Source organism: Peromyscus leucopus, chromosome 18 (assembly GCF_004664715.2).
Source record: "Peromyscus leucopus breed LL Stock chromosome 18, UCI_PerLeu_2.1, whole genome shotgun sequence".
NCBI lineage: Eukaryota > Metazoa > Chordata > Mammalia > Rodentia > Cricetidae > Peromyscus > Peromyscus leucopus.
The window spans coordinates 12,344,898-12,366,417 of record NC_051078.1 but is presented as its reverse complement, the minus strand read 5'-3'; positions in this window follow the sequence as shown (position 1 = coordinate 12,366,417).

The following is a 21,520-nucleotide window of genomic DNA, read 5'->3' as shown; positions in this document are numbered from 1 at the left end:
GTCTCTTTAATAGTAGACAATGACACCAGACCTATTTCCTTAAATTGTTCTAATCAAGCACTATTTTATTGTACAGATGTCTTTCACTAAATTGGATTTGGGGGAGAGCTTAGAGCTTAATGTTTATGGGGAAATTTCAAAGGAATTTGGTTTCTATTATTTTTTAATTTCATATTGGATTTTAGTGTTCAGAGAGATGTCCTATATAGGGCCTTTGAGACTGAAGCCTTTTATCTCTAGACTGGTCAAAATCTAATATGTACAGAGTCAAAACATGGACGTTTCCCTGGGTCTCATTCCTCTAAAAAGATGTTCCTGTTAATAGTTCATTTCCCCCTTACTCTGTTTAATTCTTCTATTCATTTTGAGACAGGATCTCACACTGTAGTTCAGGCTGACCTCCAACTCATGGCAACCCCTCTGCCTCAGCTTCATGAGAACTGGAGTTACAGGCATGAGCCACCCCACCTAGTTTTCATTTTTTCCCTTAATCTGTGCTCTGGCCTATGGCTGTAATCTTGTTCTGCTCTTTAAGTTCATCTCACAGCACAGGCCTTTCTGGATAACAATGACCGGAATCAGAGATCCAGCACATCACAGCTTTTGCTAGATCCCTGCACTCTGAAAGGTGCTGAATTGAGGTCCAATCCTGCCTGGCATCTAACCATGTCCTAGACAGAATTCCTATGAGGTCTCTGATGGAACGCAGGAATCACGGGGATTCCTTGATGATTTAAGCAGGGGTCTTAACATTGGGAACCTGTCAATCTGCACTTAGAGTTGAGAGGTACAGAAGACCAATAAGAAAAAAAAAATCACAGATTTATTTTCATAATCCCTGCTTGAAATTTAGTATTTCCCTTCACTAAAAATGTTGACTGCAAACCACAGTCAAATTAACTTTATCTCTGATTCTATCTTCAGTAGAAATCACAGGCATTTTCCTTTAACATGACAGTCATGACATGCCTCAAAATATCATTTATCCCCCATTTCTACTTTAAAATCTTGGTAATTATTAGACCTACCATAACATCTTGAAATTGAATGTCTTAATAAGAAGGCACATCTTAGAATATATTCCAAAGATATTTTGAAAGGTGTATTTCAATATAATTGGTTTGCAATCTCAAGTGTTTTATTTTTGCAGGTAAAGGCATTTTTTTTTCCCTGAAAGGGGATCACCAGACTGATGAAGGGGTGCATAGCACAGAATAAGTTATGAAGCCCAGAGGAGTTGATAGAAAGATGCGTGGGCAGAGGAAACTCTGGACCAATTCAGTGGGCTGTCCAGAGCATTGTTCGAGAGAGGCACATTCATTGCCTCTTATAGGTTTCAGCAAAGATGCTGCATCTTCGGCCTCATGGTTCTGAATCAGAAACGTTCTTAGAACAGGAAGAAACTCAGGCAGCCCGTAGCCAGGGATGTGAGCGGATCCCAGAGGCCACAGGAAATGGGACTTCTGGCCTTGTTGTGTCAGACATGGAGCCCAGGTGGGCCCAGGTGGGTGGTTGTTGCATAAGGCTGCCTGAGCCGCCAAGCACTCCTGTATTCAGTTTGCGAGGACAGGCGACAGAAGAAATATACAGACTCAACTTAAGCCCTCCTTAAGGAGCATCAAGCTTCAGCCTTCCAAGATGAATATGGCTCTGATAGGACGTTCAGAAGCTGACTGTGCTCACCACTGTCATGGGATCATCATGCTATTCTTTGATTATTTGTTAATGCTAGTATTTACTTTTAAAGGCATAACACTAAAATATACATAATTTAGGGGAAAGCATGTACGCTCCTCGGATTCAAATTTGCCATGTATAATGAGAAATACCAAATTGCAGTGCTTAAACAAAATAGATGTTTATCTTCTCACATGGAAAGAGAAAAGGTTCAGCAGCAAAAATCCCAGGAATAGCACTCCATCTCCATAATGTCACTGAGTCAAATCCAGTTTATTTGTTCATTTGCTTGTTTGCCACTCTGTCCTTGGGATGCAAGGCTAAGTCTACAGGTTGCCTCATGCTTTACTAGGGCTAACTGAGCTTTTGCCATGGTTTCTGCATTCCAAGGGGCATAAAGGAAGAACCACAGAAGGTTAGAGAAGTCCTCTTCTGTAGCTGGAGTTATCTCCAGTCCCTCCTGGGCCTGCAACCACTCAGACCCAAATAAACACACAGATGCTTATATTATTTAAACTGGCCCAATGGCTTAGGCTTCTTGTTATCTAGTTCTTATATCTTAAATTAACCCATAATTCTTATTTATGTTTAGCCATGTGGCTTGGCTTTTCCCAGTTCTGCTCTCACATCTTGCTTCTCATGGCAGCTGGCTGGCAGTGTCTCCTGACTCAGCCTTCCACTTCCCAGAATTCTCCTCTCTTTTTGTCCCGCCTATACTTCCTGCCTGGCTACTGGCCAATCAGCACTTTATTTACTAACCAACCAGAGCAACACATTTACTGCATGCAGAAAGACATTCCCAGCATTCTTCCAGCTGAACAATTTTCTTTCTAGCACCTTCTCTGGAGGTCCCGTTTAACACTTTAGCTCTTACATCCGCGTTGGGAACACAGCCCTACCTATCCTCAAGACAGAATACTATCTCATCATTGGGTGTATTGCCAATGAAACCAAGGATCTATTGTTGTTGGAGATTTTTGTTCTTTTGGGGTGCCCACCTCCCAGTTTTCAAATAAATCACACATGGAGGGTTATTCTTAATTATGATCGCCTTAGCTTGGTTTAGTTTCCTAGCCAGCTTTTCTTAACTTAAATTAACTCATCTATCTTTTGCCTCTGGGCTTTTCTCATTCTCTTACTTCATGGCTTGCTGTGTAGCTGGGTGGCTAGCCCCTGATGTCCTTCTCCATCCTCTCTCATTCCTAGACCTTTCCAGATTTCTCCCTCTATATATTCTCTCTGCCTGCCAGCCCTGCCTATCCTTTCTCCTGCCTTGCCTGCCATTGGCTGTTCCGATCTTTATTAGGCCATCAGGCACAGCAACCCAGCTTCATGGAGTTAAACAAATGCAACATAAGCAAAAGTAACACTCCTTGAAATAATATTCTACAACAATCTATTTTTTAAGAAGAGAGGGGAATCCTGAGGGGTGCCTTAGGATCCTGTGTATGCAGGGGGATTTTCAGTAAAGTGTGCGTATGCTTTGGAGGCGTTCTCAAGGGAGAGTGTTGGGATAGCAGCTACAGGTGCCTTAGGTCCTAGACTTGCCTCAGCCTTTTATCTACGGCACAATGAACCAACTACTTAGCGTCTTTGAAGTTCAGTCCTTTCATTTTTAATGTGGATAGTTCTTTCCCTTTCTGCTCTTCAGTTGTGACTCATAGTGGTGGCGATGCATGGGAAAGCACTTTTAAAACCCTGAAAGCTTTGAGTAAAGGCAAGGCTATTTTTCTTCTTCCCTGCAACGCAGATGCTGTAATCGGAAAAAGGATCTGTTCAGTCGATCTCCCAGGAAATCGGAACACCTAAAACCTTAAGCCAGAAACAGCTGCCAGCTCCGATACTGACTTATCAACTTTGGATAAAGTGTTTTCTAAGCTTAGAAGGAAGTTATGTCACCAGACCGTTCAATGATGCCAGATATGTGCACTAACAATTATGTTACGGTAAAGAAAGATATAGTAAATATAGAATCTGTTCCGGTTTCTTTTCTGCTGCTGTGGTAAAACGCCAGGACAAAAAGCAACACAGAGAAGTAAAAGACTTTTGTCTTCCCCAGCTTACAATTCCAAGACCCCGCCCATCATTTCAAGGAAGTAGGGAAGAAGGAACTCAAGCAGTTAGCCACATCATATCCACCATGAAGAGCCAACACATGCATCTTTGCTTTCTTGCTCTCAGCTAAATCTCTCCCCTCTTGAAATGTTCAGGACCCCCCCTGCTTAAGGAATGATGCCACCCATTATGGGCTGGGTCTTCAATGAACAAAAACGAAAGTCCCCATGATATTCCCACAGGCTGATCTAGATAATTTCCCATGAAGACTCTCTTCCTGCGTGTTCTAGGGTGTGTCAAGTTGACAGTGAAAACCAGCCAACGCAGTATCCTATCTGATGGCCAGTGTCTCAACTGGAAGACTTGCTCGTCACTGAGAGGACAGAGTCAGCTGTAGAGAGCAGAAACAGAAAAGGTTGTCCTGGAGAATTTATAGTGGCTTGTAGAGTCACTGGGGGCAGAGAGCCGAAGAACGAGCCCACAGGCTCTCCTTCCTCAGGTGCCATGGTTAACATTGGCTGCTTGACAGGGTCTAGAATCAGCTGGGAGATGACAGACATCCAGGAATACCTGTGAGGGATCACCTAGATTAGGATAACTGAGGTGAGAAGATGGACCATCCTGAGATCGCGAACTGAATAAAAAAGGAAAGTGGGCCAAACCCAAGTATTCTCCACTCTCTGTTTTCTGACTGATGATGCAACACGACCAGCTGCTTCCGGTTCCTGTTGCCTGATTTCTCCATCACGATGGACCCTGCCCTTGAACTGCGAGCCCATACAAATCCCTTCTCCCTGAACTCGCCTTTGGCAGACTATTTTACCACAGCGACAGGGAAAGCCACGAATCTATCAGGTTAACTTCCAAAGCCGCTACCCGATCCGGAAGTCACCTGTTCATTCTGGAGTGTTGCCTGGGGGCTGGGCTCCAGAGCCCCTCCGGGGCAGCGTCATCCAGCTCGATCCACACTAACCAGCAGGGGTCTTCCATTCTTTCTCACGTATTCGACTTTACTCCAAACCAAGTTCCACTTGATTGCATCAGAAAGTTGAAACCTCAATTCATCCTGAGCCCTAGTTTCAAGAAAGTCTAATACACACACACACACACACACACACACACACACACACACACACACACACACACATATCTTTTGTCTTACTCTCTGCTAGAAATGTGCTGGAATATCGGCTGTGTGTGTCAATCCGCAGTATCTGCTGGAAGGGTTCTGAAGGCATCTAAGAAAGGGAAGGTGCTCTTTGAAGTTCGAGGACAGTGGGAATGGATCTCCGGAACGAAATGACTCCAACATGACCTAATATCATCATCTATTTGACTCAAATATGGATTGGCCGAAGAAGAGCTGGAGAACGGAGGATATTCATGCTCACATGTGTTAGTCCATTCAATAGCCTGCCAAGTTAGGCTCGCGGCTATTTCATTAAGAATATTATTTGCTCATCTATATAAATTTCTGTTTGCGTCCATTGATCGGGACCAGAATAACTAACTCATTTTAATGTGTTTACACATTGTGATGGAAGCACAGTAATAATTAAAGTTCAACATGAGCAGAGATGACCTAATGCAATTTTATCGACTAGGAGAGTTCCAAGAATTCATCTTTCCACTTGAACAGCTTGACAAATAAAATATAAAGCATGAAGGGGGGTGAAAAAAAAAAAGCATGGGTTAGAGTCACAGAAAAGGTTCTTATTTATTTATTTATTTTTTAAATATAGAGGACAATGCATTAGAGTTAAGATAGATTGGTTGTTGCCTGCCAGATTCTGAGAAGGGCGGACTGGCAGCCTGATAATGCAGGACTTCCTTTAGCTGTGGAACCATGACCTCATCCTGGTTGGTACTCTGGGGAAATAGATTAAGACGGTCAGTGGGTGGGGGGATGCCCCTGACTCTTCTAAACACTGGCCATCTTGATGGACAAAGTGACAAGGGAAGGAGGATCGTGGGACAATGGGCCCTCGAGACAAGCTTGCCGTCTTTCTGGACCCTGCTTCTTGGCCTGTGGTGTGGCTTAGTGGATAGAGTACTTGTCGAGTGACATTGAAGTCTGAATTCCATCTCCAGCCTCATAAAACGGCAAAACCTCTTCTGTTTTTCCCTGAGAGAATGACTCTCAGTTTTTGTGGTTGTTATTATTTTCAGGGTGGCTTTTTAAAACTCTTAGAATTTAATCATATGGTTTTCTATGCATTGATATTTGGACATTGTTTTAGATCTTACATATGTGTTCTTTAAGAAAATGTAAAGTTACTCTTTCCCCCCTCCCTTTTTTTTTTTTTTTTTTTTTTTTTTTTTTTTTTTTTTTTTTTTTTTTTGTCTTTTTGAGACAGGATTTTTCTGTATAGCCCTGGCTGTCCTGGAACTCACTTTGTAGACCAGGCTGACTTCAAACTCAGAGATCCACCTGCCTCTGCCTCCCACGTGCTGGGATTAAAGGTGTTCCCCACTACCACCCCTATAAGTTACACTTATTTTAAGAAATTGTGCTAATTTATTTATTTATTTTTTATGTGTATGCATATGGGAGTCCACATGTACCATTGAGTGTGTGTGGTGGTCAGAAGGTAACTTGGAGCTAGTTCTGTCCTTATGGTATTTTTGTAGTTATGATGATTATTATATGCAGAAAAAGTCTCACCTTTAATACCTTCCTTAAGTCCTAGTTCAATGCCACTTTTGTAATTTTACAAAAAAGATATTCTTTACCTTAATCCCTGAATATGGATGCTGATTCCCTCAACATATTTAGTGTTCTGTATTTAGGATGTTTTGTGAAGCTATTTGGAATAGTGTCACAGGGACAGCACACAGGGATCTAGGGTCCCCTCACATTTCACTGTGTCACAGAGCTATCTGCAACCTCACTAACTCTATTGCTTTCTGGAGTATGCGCAGACATGACTTCCTAACGCCAAACAGACAAACCACAACACAGACAATTTTTATAAGGGCTCAGTCATCACCAAACATGCTTCAGCTGGAAGTGAAGGAAATAAAAGCTGCAAATGAACCAGAGGGAGAGAGAGAGAGAGAGAGAGAGAGAGAGAGAGAGAAACATTTGCAAAGTAACCCCCCCACAGCGCACTTAGGGAAGAGCAGTGTGACATTTCCTTTTGCTTCCATAATGGTTTGCTATTTGGTTGACCAGCTGGCCAACCAGCCTCTAAAGGCTTCATATCCTGTGTCCCAATTATAGGACTACCAATTAATGCATTTGCAGCGTTTTGCAATGACATTTTGGATCATTTAACTAACTGCTTTACACAGGTTCCCCTTCCTTTATCAGCGCCATAAAAACCGAGGCTAGTGGCAGCATCTGTGGTCACTGCTAAGAGGGGCCTCGGAAGCCAGTGCGCCGTGGGCTCCTCCTTTCCTGTTGCCTAGCACTTACAGCAACACTGAAAGGTTGGAGAAAAACGAACCACGCATTTGGTAAACACACAAGCAGTGTGGAGATAGGTTAACTCTGGTAATGTGAGGAATTATCAGGAACCATAAAACTTGGCACTTTTTCCATCTTGGAAATGTGCACCATGGATAGTGAGTGCTAAGCCACCCCTGCACTCTGATAATACTTTAAGAAGGATGATCACTGAGGTCAGGACAATTCTGTATTCCCACTGTTGGAACATTAGGTGAACAGCGATCTGAATCGTTCATGACCTGAAGGAGCCGTGAGAAGTCTCTGCTTCTGCTGTTGATGTGGCTGGCACGGCAGACTTATCGCCTCCTCCTCCTCCTCCTCCTCCTCCTCCTCCTCCTCCTCCTCCTCCTCCTCCTCCTCCTCCTCCTCCTCCTCTTCTTCTACAGTGGTTCTCAACCTTCCTAATGCTTCCACCCTTTAACACAGTTCCTCATGCTGTGGTGACCCCAACTATAAATTAATTTTTGTTGCTACTACTTCCTAACTCCAATTTTGCCACTGTTATGAATCATAGTGGAAATATCTGTGTTTTCTGGTGGTCTCAAGCGACCCCGGTGAAAGAATCATGTGCCAACAAAGGGGTCACGACCCACAGGTTGAGAACTACTGATTTAAGGGACAATTTGGATGGCCCAAAAAAAAAAAAAAAAAAAAATTCAAAATAGAAATCTACCTTTTGGCTAGTGAACGAGATAATGATTTGGGTGGGAGCAGTCATATTCTCAAAATGGCATACAATTTGGGTTTTAGATGCACCACACCCTTTAGACGTGTGTGCCCATTTCTAAATGTGGTCATGTGCGGTGTCCGTGGCAGGAGGCATTCTGAACCTGAAATGTACATCTCATTATGAGTGAATCACTGTGAATTACCATGTCATAATAAACTTTGCAATTATCTTTGTGAACATAATAGTGTTTGGAGTGGGCGATGGGTAGGTGGGGAGAGAGCAAGGAGCAGGACTTTGGCAAATATTAATATGTGCGTACTTTCTGTAACCTTATTCAGGTGTTCCATTTTTATTTTATTATTTATATTTATTTATGTATTCATTGTTTGTTTGTTTGTTTTGTTTTGTTTTTCATACCAGGTTTCTCTGTGTAGTTTTGGTGCCTGTCCTGGAACTCGCTCTGTAGACCAGGCTGGCCTGGAACTCGGAAAATCTGCCTAAAGCTATGCATCACCACTGCCCAGGAGGTGTTCCATTTTTAACAAGATGAGAAGAAGAAAAAAAACAAGGCAAAAAAAGATAATTTTTTTTTTTTATCTCTCAGAGGCTTTGAGAATACATACAACTGTGAAACTTAAGTGATTTTTCCTAGAAATACTGTGTTTTCAGGAGTGAAGTCAGATTTAAGGAGTCTTACTTAGCAACTGGGGGGGGGAGGAGAAGGGGGAGGGGAAGGAGGAGAGTACAGATGAGCAGAATAAGGAGGAAGTGGAGGAGAAAGAATTAGAAGGAAACAAAAAATGAGAGAAGGGGTTGAAACAACAGTGTGGACATGCCCCTTGCCCCTCCCCCTCCCCACCCCCACCCTCCCTGCCCCTCCCCACCCCCATCCCCGCCATGGTTCCAAGAACTGTTCCCTTCTCATTCTCTATGCACTGGATTGGGATCTTTGCGTGTACGTGACTCTCTTGTTTAGACTTGAGAATTCCCTCTTTAACCAAAACACTGACACTATTATGTTTGGTCCCTGACTTAGGGTTTTGTTGCTGTGAAGAGACACCATGACCACGGCAATTCTTATAAAGGAAAACATTTAATTGGGCTGGCTAAGTTTCAGAGGTTCAGCCCATTATCATCATGGTGGGACATGGCGGGGCATGCAGGCAGACACGGTGCTGGAGAAGGAGCTGAGAGTCCTTCATCTGAATCTGCAGGCAGCAGGAACAGACGGTGAGCCACGATGCCGGGCCTGGCTTGAGCTTCTGAAACCTCAAAGCCCGCCCCTGGAGATGCACTTCCTCCAACAACACCACACCTACTCCAGCAAGGCCACGCCTCCTAATAATGCTTGTGAGCTTATGGTGGGCATTTTTCTTGCAAATCACCACAGCTGCTAAACATGTTAATGTTCTGAAGCTTCCCACCAGGAGATTTTCCCTCTGGTAAAGGCTGCATCAGGTTCCTATAGTAAGGTGTAGATGGGTTTTTCTGACTGCTGCCTCCCGTATTTCTTTCCTATGCTATTTTCTGTTTTCTCTTGTGCCCATGACAGTGTGCCGCTCTGATTCCTGAGTCCACCCTTATATACGTTAGTGGCTCCAGGCCCACAGAATCCACTCTGAGCCTGTTGCTCACTGGAGCTCAGCCCAGACAAACATTATGTATGGTGGTTTGAAAGAAAATGGCCCCCATAGGGCGTGACACTATTAGGAGGAAGTGTGTCACTGTAGGGGTGGGCTTTGGGGTCACCTATAATCAAGCTATACCCAGTAACACAGTTGCTTCTGCTGCTTGCAGATCCAGATGTAGAACTTTCAGTTCCTTCTCCAGCACCATGTCTGCCTGCATGCCACCATATCCCGCCATGATGATGGTGGACTAAACCTCGGAACTGTAAGTGAGTCACCCCAATTAAATGTTTTCCTTTATAAGAGTTGCCGTGGTCATGGTGTCTCTTCACAGCAATAGAAACCCTGACTAAAACACTAAGAAATATATATATATATGAAAATTTCAATATGTTCTGATCATATATACCTTCCCTCCCCCAACTTTTTCTAGCTCCATCATCCTTCCCTTCCCACTTGACTTTATGACCCTATCTCCACCCCCACCCCCCACTATTGAGGCTAGTTTGTGTTGCCCAAATAGTTTTGGATATGTGGCCTTCTACTGATGTATGATCAACTTATTAGAGTCCTTAGTGTAAGTGGGACAAACACTTTGCTCTTTGCATTTGACCTGGAGTGATCAGAAAAGTGGCCCGGAAAGCCTCACAAACTAAAAGCCACCCTACTACAAAGGAGCTTTTTAATGCAGCAGCTTTAATGTTGAGTTGAAATGGTTTGAAATTACCGAAGGCATACTTTTAACTTCCTTGGATTCAATGTAAATGAAGTGCTTTTGTCTCTCAATTTACCTTTCAAATTGTAGATATATTCTTTAAAAAAAAAAACTAATTGCAGATATTTGCAACGTATGGGCATAATAATGTGGGGGACTGCTAATAAAAATCTACTGGAGAGTGGTTTTGCTTTTTCATTTATTTATTTATTTTTATTTGCCTTGGTGTTTTGCCTCCATGTATGTTTGTGGGAGGGTGACAGATCTTGGAGTTACAGACAGTTGTGAGCTGCCACGTGGGTGCTGGGAATTGAACCCAGGTTCTCTGGAAGAGCAGTCGATGCTCTTAACAACTGAACCATCTCTCCGGCCTTGTTTTTTTTTTTTTTCCTTATATAATGTTCTTTGTATGATCAGACTGTTAGTGCCATACATTTTATACCAGCGTAACTATGACCAAACCTGTTTCCTCTTTGGTGTTCTTCACATAGGGTTCTCTGCCCACACCCTTCTTTCTTCTTGGATCTTTTGTGTTCCATGCTGGCCTCAAAGTCATCATGTAGTGCTGATGACTTTCAAATCCTGATCCTCCTGCCTCCCTCTCTTGAGTGCTGGGATTAGTTTTTGTTTTTGTTTTTGCTTTTTTTTTTTTGGAGACAGGATCTATGTAGTCCAGGCTGACCTTAATCTCCTTAAATAGCAGAGGCTGGCCTTGAACTCCTGATAGTCTGTCTGTATCTCTTGAGTGCTGTGTTTATAGGCATGAGCCACCATGCCTGGCTCACAGATACATTTTGCAGTACTGCGGATTGACTCTAGGACCCTGAAAAGGCCAGGCACACAGTTCTACTACTGAGCTATAGCCCTAGCCCCCTCAGAGATGAATTTTATTAATAAAAATGAAATGATCTCGGCAATCCAGAAAATGATTTTGTTCTTCTTCAGTTTAGTATCTGGGATGATATGTTAGAAGGGTCAGAAGAAAGGATAGTCTAAGTGGCTAAGTGAATGAGGACTGATTAGGACTTCACACAGACCTTCAATGTGAAGTTTCATAGTCATGTGACTGCACTTTCATGTTTCTGAAAGGGCCCTCAGAGTGGAAGAGCAGTTTGAAGAGAAGGGAAGAATGAGGAAGCCAAGGGATGCTGGGAGGTGTCTGGCGCTCTGTGCCAGTCTTAACATTTCGTAGGAAGTGTGGCCCGGCTGCTTCACATGAGTTCCTGAGCTGCTGGCCCTAGGGCAACTTCCGAGGAGCTGGGCTAGGCCAGATTTATGTCATGGAATAATGATTCTTAAAAATAATCCATCATGCCGGGCGTTGGTGGCACGCACCTTTAATCCCAGCACTCGGGAGGCAGAGCCAGTTGGATCTCTGTGAGTTCGAGGCCAGCCTGGTCTATAGAACGGGATCCAGGACAGGCACCAAAATCACACAGATAAATCCTGTCTTGAAAAAACAACAACAACAAAAATCCATCATTTACTTTCTAGTTCTCTTAAGCACCACACAGATGTTTATTGATCAACTAACATCAATATCGATTAACCAGCATCTGATAAAGGAAATTTAAGAGAAACAAAATGAATAGTTAGTCCCATGTTCACAAATCCCGCATCCACGAACTCAATGGACTGTGACTGGAGAAGACTTGAAAAAAATGTATCTGCATTGGACAATTGGGTCTGTGTAGACGTTGTTTTCTTGCCATTATTCTCTAAGTGATGGAGCATTACAACTTTCTGTGTTAAATTAGGTAGTTCAACCAATCGAGAGTTAAAGTGTGAAGAAGCATGTGTAGATGCTAGATACAAGAATACTTTAGAACTGGGTGGGGTAGCTTATGTCTGTAACTAATTATCGTACTTAAGGGGCTGTGGCAAGAGGATCGGGAGTTCAAGGTCAGCCTGGCCTGCATGAGGCCCTGGTTCAATACCAAAAACAACCCAACCCATCCCAACCCAACCCAACCCATCCCAACCCATCCCAACCCAACCCAACCCAACCCAACCCATCACAACCCAACTCAACTCACTAAATCTAACCAACTCAAATCAAAATCAAAATCAAACACAAACCAAAAAAATTCAATCACATAATAAAAAAACCCCTCTTCCCTATATTATATAGATTCCTTTTATAAAAAAATAAATTTGTAGATTTTGTGTCCATGTAGCCCTGGAACTAGTCCCATGCAGAGTCTATGGAATGACTATAATAATTCATTAGTGGGTGAGTGGGTGTGGTAGGAAAGAATTTAACAGTCTCTTAATACTTCAGCAACTCAACTCTAATTACACCAAGGTGCAATCTATGTGATAATAACGCTTAACAGGGGAAAACAGAGTTTGACTTTCAAATCAGAGAGATCTGGTTCTGCATCTTGAACTAGCTGGCGTTGGGCGTTGGGCAGATCCCTCAACCCTGCTGAATCTCAGTATTGCCTTCTGTGAAATTGGAATAACAATGCTGGCTGATGATAACCCTTGTAAGAGATGGTACCCAGCAAACTCCAGCACTAACGTTAAAATCGTTCCTTCGTTCTTTTTGTTTCCATGTAGTGCAGATCGAACCTGTTCTGATCATGTTAGACCAACGGCCTGTTACTGACCTATACCTTCAGCCTGCTCACTTAAATTTTATGTATTTTAGAGTCACAGACATCTGGAATCAACTTTTATTCGTATAACTGATTTTTTTAAAACAAAGCCACAAGACAGCCCTCTTAGTACTTCTCTCAGGCCACACTTTCCACCTTGTGACCAGCTGCTCGCCTCTCACCATCTCTCTAGTCTAATAGGCCCAGCTGACCTCTGCTGACTTCTCTTGATCAGCCTGTCCCCTCTAGCTTGCTTCTGGGCCCTCAGCCTGGCCTGGCCCACTCCAGCTGCTCCCCTGGCTGTTTCCTGGCCCCCACAGAAAGCCTTCCTTCCCAAGGCTGCCTACGCAGCACAGCATTCTTCCGGGGTCTTCGAGAGAGATCCCCACCCGTCCACAGGTGCTTTCTGCCAGGCCAGCTGGAGCTCAGAGAGGGTGTGAAAAAACCCGAGCTGCTAGCAGGGAGGAGAGACCACCAACTGCAACCTCTTCCGGCAATACAACCCCACATCTCCGGATCCCCACCAGAGACGGGATGATCCTCTGAGCGGATTTCGATGCATCCCCACTCCATCCAGCTCCCGTGTCCCCAGATGTGAGCACTAGGGAAGGTCAGAGGGTCAGCAGAACTTGCCATTAGCAAACCAGGGTAAAAATCGTAGATAACCCCAGCTGCAGCTGGGAAACAGAGCCAAGGATGTTTTGAGACCATCGGCAGAAAACACGGTGGGAGGGACATCCGCCTCCTTGGGTAACTAGAGAAGCCCCTCGCTATTCGCTATTCGATTGGGGCTTTGCGCTCCCGAGAGCGCCTTCCGTTGGGTTCCTAAGCCCAGTTTCCTCTCTCCAGTGAATGCTGGGTGTGGCGCGGCATTTTCCAGAGTGTTCTGTGCAGCACAAATCCCCTGAGATGCTTTCTAAGGAAAGGTTTCCATGGTTGAATAATATTATGTATCTCTGCAGGCCTGCTCCTTCAACAAGATTGGCAGAGGACAGCTGATGTGTAAGCACTGGCTTCGAGTCGCTGTGCTTAACTAAAGTCTCTGCCAAATTAACAATTAATCCTAAGCACTAAAACGAAGGCTTAATGGGACCAGAGTTGTGGGTCAGTGGGAAAACAAGGCCTGGTGTGTACAAAGCCCCGGGGTTTGATCCCCAGCAGTAGCCAAGTTAAACCATACAACAAAAGGAAGTTAGTAGGTACATTTAAAGTTTTGCCAGGCTTGGCGGTATACACTATTTCAATCCTAGCAACTGAGAGGTCAGGATCTAAAGGTCAACACCATCTTCTGCTACACAGTGAGCTGGAGCACAGACCTAGTTGCGCGTCTCAAAAAAAAAAAAAAAAAACCCGAAAGAGATGTCGGAGCAAGAGCCCACAGGTTAAGTGCCTGCTGCACAAGTCTGGAAAAAGTTGTCCTCGTACTTCCATGGGTTCTCAGCTGCTCATGTGTACCTGTGTGCCCATGCACATCATGCACACACACGTCCGTACGCATTCATATAATAATAATAATAATAATAATAATAATAATAATAATAAAGTTTAAAAGCTCACGTGCACTTGTATGGACATACTTATCATGCACACACATCCATGTGCACTCAGACAACAACAGTAATAAAGTGTAAAAGCTCATGTGCACCTGGATGCACATACACATCACGCACACACATCTACACACACTCATACAATAATAACAAGGTTTTAAACAGCCACCTCAACCAACCAAAGACCTAATGTTTAATGGCCATACTGTTCCTAATCTGACATTTGTCCCTTAGGGCTTTTGCCCTCCACGGTCCCTCTGATCAGCTAGTAATCTTCTCTCTGAAGATAGTCACCTGACTTACTTCCTCAATTTTCAGATTTTTAAAAAGAGGTATCTTCTCTGACCACACTATTTAAAAAAAGCCTTTCTTTTCTCCTCAATGTCCTCTTCCTATTTATCCCCTTGCCCTATTTTGTTAGTTTCTTTCATAGCTGTTAAAACTCTCTGGCATCGTATGTTATATAATAAGCTTTTCCTTGATAAATCTATGGTAATTAAAACAGCAGTGTCTGAGGACATGCATTTATTATATGTATTTTTTTCAGTGTTGGGACTGGAACGCAGCACTTAGGAGAGTGAGTGCTCTACCATTGATCTACCCCAACCCTCTCCAGCCAAAGGCATTGTTTTCTTTGCTTTCTGATATATCCATTGATTGAACATGGCCTGATGCAGAGCTAGCACACAAAACACCGTTGTTGAATGAGCTGGGATGGTGGAGAAAGCCAAGGGCTCCCAGGGCAGGAGACCTGCCGCATTGTGAGGTATCCACCGGAGAAGGCCACTCAGACATGGGTGTTTAAGCCACTAGACAGTCTTTATTAGCCAGCCAGCGACTACACTGGGTGTTCGCGATCCCAGTGTAGCCCTGAGCCTTTCTCAGGGTGAGCTTTGAAGCACAAAAGCCACATCCTGGGATGATACACCTCAGTTAGCAAGAACAGTTAGCCAGAATCGGAGCCACAGAAGCCAAAAGGCCGGGTTAGCACACTAAGGGATTTCCTCAGAACTGTGGGCTTTGATGGATTAGGCCTTTGTTCTCGTTTTGGCAGGTGGTGTTGCCTGTGTGCAGGTTACACTATCAGACGGAATGGACCAAAAGGATGCTTCCATCATGGCGTCGGCTGTGCTAAGGTCCAGGGGCCTGTTCCAGCATCACAGCCCAACTCTGTGACCTTGGCAAAACCTTTTCACCACTGCATAGGCTGGGCTAGCTGGTCCAGGAGCGTCCACGGAGTCCCCTGTCTCCATCTCTCCTCTTTTCAGCAGAGCTGGGATTGCAGATGCATGGCTACGGCATGAACTTTTATGTGGGCTGTGAGGAACTCAAGTTGTCAGGTTTTTGTGGCAACCATATGGAGGTTATGTGTCAAAAAAAATAAGATGGTTGGCTCTTGAGAGCTAACACCCGAGGCTGACCTCCAGCCCCTGCACACAGGTGCAGGTAAACCTATACACAAGTGTGTACCTACAGGAGCGCACACACACACTCACACAGCACCTTCACACTCACTCTCACACCCACTTACACACACACACACACACACACACACACACACACACACACACACACACACGATGACCTGGAGAAGACAGACTCATCAATATTGTTCTCCATCACAGCAAATGTTAGAAATTCTTAAGAGAGCAAGACCCGGACACGGAAGCTTCTGGAACAATCTAGTTGCTATTGGTTCTTGGACGCAACTCTCGTTGACACTGACTTTTAAAGAAAGTTGATTTCATCCAAATGACAGTCCTGTGTAGTGAGTGTCATTTGTTGTTTTATTTGCATCTACCCCCACACAGAGTTAGTTTCAGTATTGCGTGGTACCCAAGGCCACACAAGGAAGTGAGAGTCCCGGCCAAAAGGCTGACTTGGCTGGATCTGCTCCTGACCCTACATGGAAGTGGCCTCGCGTGCGAGTAAACAAGGTTAAGTTAGCACCTGCCTCCCTCTTCCAGTAGCTCTCTGCCGAAGGTCTAAATCTTAAACACACGGGGTGCCATGAACACTGCTGGTGGCTAGAATCAGCCTTGGGCTGCTCTCCAGGGGACGGAGTAGGGAAGGAAAGAAGAAACAGAGCCTTAGGCTACAGCAACGGCCTCTCCTTCGTTCCTGGAGAAAATGTGTTTATATGAAGACTGGAAATCCCTGAGCTTGAGCTGCATGGAGACTGCCTTTAACTTCATTTCGTTGTATAATTTTCTGTCGCCATGCCTCATTTCTTCTCCCCTCTTGTTTCTCTTTAAGTCACCAGCCAGTATGTTTATTTGCATGAACTAATTATCTGTGTGTCTCCATCTGAATCAATCTGATAATTGTAAATGATTTGAGTAACAAATCGGAGACTTAAATCAGAGGGAAGGACGCTGAGCTTTTTCTCCGTCACCACTGCTGGCCTAATGAGGGTTTAAATCAACGTTCAAAGCCTTCTGTTTGTTTCAGCATTAAATTTAATAAAAGACTTCGACTGTTTTGGCAGGCAGTCTTGATATTCGAAAGATGCCCTCGCCATGTTGAGAACACTGCCCATTAAAAAGAGGAACCATTGCTTTAAAAAAAAAGTCTCATCTTGACAATTTTCTATAAAACAGCTGAAATCTCTAGGATAAAATAAACAAGATAATCTAAGCTTGATGGAACACGTCTATAATCTTAACACTTGGGAGATTGAGTCAGGAGGATCGTTGATTCAAGCCTAGCCTGGGCTGTAATATGACTTCAGGGCTGGCCTGGGCTACCTAGCAAGACCTCCATCTCTGAGAAAAAAACACCTTCCTAGCTTTAAATATTAAAAAAAAAAATGTTGAGATCATAAGAAGGTCACACCATACCTGGCACAATTTTCTTTTCATTCTTGAATATGGTGTTTTCGTTTTTTCAGTTCAAGTCGATTCTCTCTCTCTCTCTCTCTCTCTCTCTCTCTCTCTCTCTCTCTCTCTCTCTCTGTGTGTGTGTGTGTGTGTGTGTGTGTGTGTGTGTAGGGATGGTGGAGGTGAGAGCCAAGGGGAGGTCAGGCAGTGTCTTCAGATTTAAAATGCTAGGATAACTGAATCACTAGATAAGGATGCTCCAAAGTCAAAAGTTTCAAGTCAGAGGCCCTGAGTTTTAGAACCTGGCTTTGTGTGCTTCTCAGGCTGTTTTATGCAGGTCAGGAATAGTTTATCTTTAAAAGGTCCCACTTGGATCTTTTGGAACTTTCTGTATTCATAACAGTCATAAAGAATTTCTCTCTCCTGAATTTTCACAGTGACTTATTGACTTAAAAATACTTGTGGGTGTGTTTGATCTTGCCTGTGTTTTGAGGAGAGACTTGTCTGCTGTACCTGCCTTCCTATTTTGTATAATTCCTCATGACATAGATGCTTAATGAATATTTGTTCATTGCATAAAAACAAATGGATGAGAAAATACCTCTAACCAAAATTCATACAAGCATTTGCTATCATGATTACAGTAGAGTGTACTTCTCCGAGTTCTAAACTAGAGATTTTTAATATAGGAAATATAATACAAAGAAGTGAATGGTACAGGTGTGGTGGATTTGAGCAAAGTGCTATGGCCTTCGTGTCAGATAGAATTCTCTGTGTTAGGAACTTCACTTTCTTACTTATTATTATCTGTAGTCATATATGTCATATGCCATTGCAAGCACTGGAGTTTGAACCAGGATGTCTGAGCTCTTCATTAGTTTATCATTTGTGAGGAGTTGAAATCTTTGACAAAGCACAATATTTGATTATGTCATGAAAGACGCTGTAAAGTGATGATAAGACAGGGTGCAGGAGAGGCCCTGTAGTTTAGGGGTGCAGGAGAGGCGCTGTAGTTCAGGAGAAGATTTAGAACTGTTTCTTCAGATATTCATAAGATTCCCTCCCATCCAGGTTACATGCTCCATGCCTAGCTGAAGAGTTCCAGGAATTAACAACTGTTGAGAAAGGGAGAATTAGTCTTCCTCAGGGATGAACTCCTCAATTGGTTATCTGGCTCCAAATGGTCAGCCCTAGAAACATATACATGTGAGCAACTCTAAATGGACCCAGCAGTGTGTGTGTGTGTGTGTGTTTGTGTGTATGTATATATGCGTGTGTATACATATATGCACATATATATATAACTGTTCATATATTATACACACATACATACACAGTTTGTGTATGTGTATCTGTAACAATTATAATAATTAAAAAAGAAGAGACCATGAATTTGAGAGTGTTTAGCATGGAAGGGGTTGGAGAGAGGAGAGGGAATACCCATATATGAAATTTAAAAGTAAGTTTAATTTTTAAAAAGTTGGAAAGAATAGCATACATAGGTAGGTGTAGCTCAGTGATACACTGCCTGCCTAACGCGTGTAAAACCTTGAGGGTACAATCCCCAATACGAAAGAAAAACAAAACAAAACAAAACGACCAAACAAAAAAATAAGAGGATACAGAACATAACAACGGACCGGCATGGTGTGGGTGAGGGCAAGCTGTGAGGTAGAGGGCACGAACGTATCAAGTTCAAAGTCAGGAGGACAAGACAGAGAAGTCCTCGGAAGAGAAGGTCCTGCTTGAAGGATGAGTAGGATGCTCGTACAGTTGTGTTGCGGGGAGCGGAAAGAAGATGTAGAGAAAGTTCCAATGGTGTGCAAACAGGAAGTCTCTATCCAGGTGCCAGGGACCCAGTAACCTATACAACCTGGTATTGTCCGGTAAAGAAGGGCAGGAAGAGACCCAACCAGATCAGAGAACAGGATTCTGGATTCCTCCTCCACTATCACTGTAAGTATCTTGATTTACTTGGTCCACGTTGCTGACACCTTTAACTAGTCTCTGATTCTGGCTTCTTTCCCTCTGGAATCCAGTTCACGACTCTTGCTATAGTGTATTCACAGTATTATCTGTAACCCCAGTATCTAGGGCATTGAGACAGGAGGATTGCCTTGCATTAGAGGCCAGGCTGGCCTAAGAAACTGAGTTCCAGACCAGACCGGTGTACCGCGGAGGGGCTAACCTGGGTGAGAACATCGCCGAGGTCATCCACCTACACACGAGTGTGGGAAAGGAGAGGGAGGTGGCTGAGGGATGTGGTTGGTTGATGTTGCCTTGGGAGTGTTTCCCGGTTCTTTTCTGATTGCTTGTCGTCTCTCAGCAAAACACGGAGACCCCGGGAGCGGAGACGGATAATGGAAGAGACATGGGAGCCTGAAGAAAAGCAAGAACAGCGTATAAAATAGTTTGAAAAGGAGGGTGTGAAGACCAAAGAAGTCTTCCAAGTTTTTCGTTTGTATTATTACAACAGCAGCCTAAGCTGGGAGCACCCCTCCCAGGTCTCTCCAGGACTCTGCTCTCCTTGACTGGCCGAGCCTTAGCCACGATTCTGCTTTGGCATCATCTGTGTGGGTGCAGTCCAGCGGTGCTGAGTGGGAATGCTGGCGTCAGGCTCTTAGCATCTAAATCTCGGTTTCACTGCTCGGTCTGTCTTCTGGCCTGGGAAGATTAATTTTCCTGCCTCCCTTTTCTCCTCTGCACATGAGAATTAGTAATTGTCCTTCCTTACTGTAGGTGTCACGGAGATTATGTAAGATAACGTATGTGAAGCAAACAGTAATTATTAGTCAGAGTTATTTTTTGCTGCTGCCGTCCTCTTCATCTTCCGTGAGGACATATGGTTCCCCAGGGAGAGGGCTGTTATATTCATCTTGTGGTCCTCATGATTCCTTGTACAAAGCGGGGATTTAATAAGTGTTTTGCGGCATAGAATCCAGATTCAACCAGTCCTCGGTGCATTGCAAGTGGCCTAGAGCCTTCTTCAAAATCACCCAATTCTTGAAAAGCTGGGAACCCAGCATGCTCTCTTTGAAGGCGTAGTCAAGTGTCAGGTAGGTGGCTTGAATGCTCTACTACCCTAAAAATAAATTCATGGTGTGGTTTTCAAAAGTGTACGCTACATACCCAAATGTCACCTTTTTTTATTTTTATTTTATCTTTATCTGGCACTAGCTAGATTGGATCACACTGTTTTAAGATCTTCCCTGGGAGACTGAGTTTTGTGAAGCTGTCGGGGGACCTTGGATGCATGAGGAGAGTTGTTGCTAGAGTTTTCCGCCTTTCCCACAGTCAGGACAAATCTTTGTTACCCGCCAGTCCCACAGCCGCTCAGACCCAACCAAGTAAACACAGAGACTTATATTGCTTACAAACTGTATGGCTGTGGCAGGCTTCTTGCTAACTGTTCTTATATCTTAAATTAACCCATTTCTATAAATCTATACCTTGCCACGTGGCTGGTGGCTTACCAGAGTCTCTACATGCTGCTTGTCATGGCGGCGGCTGCAGTGTCTCTCTGCCTCAGCCTTCTGCTTCCCAGAATTCTCCTCTCTCCTTGTCCCACCTACTTCCTGCCTGGCCACTGGCCAACCAGTGTTTTATTTATTGACCAATCAGAGCAATTTGACATACAGACCGTCCCACAGCAGAGAGTCACAGCTGTGGGGATCAGGTGACTGGAAGCTCAGAACACCCCTGGTGAGAAAAACCATCATTCCAGGTCCTACTATATAGCATTCTTGTGACTTGCTTTCCAATGCAGTCTGCGGTCAGACAGAGTCACAGAAAGGATTACTTTGTCCGCTCATTTCTATTATTATCCTAGAAAAGCCTTATGAACTGGGTATTTGCTAAGTCAAATGGCTTTAAAAATAGTACACTAAGGACCAGGGTTGTAGCTCAGTGGTACAGCAGATGTACACACAGCAGATTTAAGACTCCTGAGTGCAGCTGGGCGCGGTGGTGGCGCACGCCTTTATTCCCCACCGGGGAGGCAGAGGCAGGTGGATCTCTTGAGTTTGAGGCCAGCCTGGTCTATAAAGCGAGTTCCAGGACAGTCAGGGCTGTGCGGAGAAACCCTATTTCAGCAAACAAACAACCTGAGGTCGAGCTCTTCCACTGGAAAACAACAGCCAGATGCACATTGTTTCTCAATGAGAGCAGACTGGTATTGACTGTAGAAGTTATTTAGGTTTGACAGTTCATCCCTTGGGAACAGTATTTCCTTTCGTGGAGACAGCAGAACGGACCATGGTATTACGAAACATTGATGATAAAAGAACAAGGAACCAAAAGAACTAAAGAGCAGAGTTAGGAATGGTAGGGAGAGCGGGGCGGTGGTGGCCCATGCC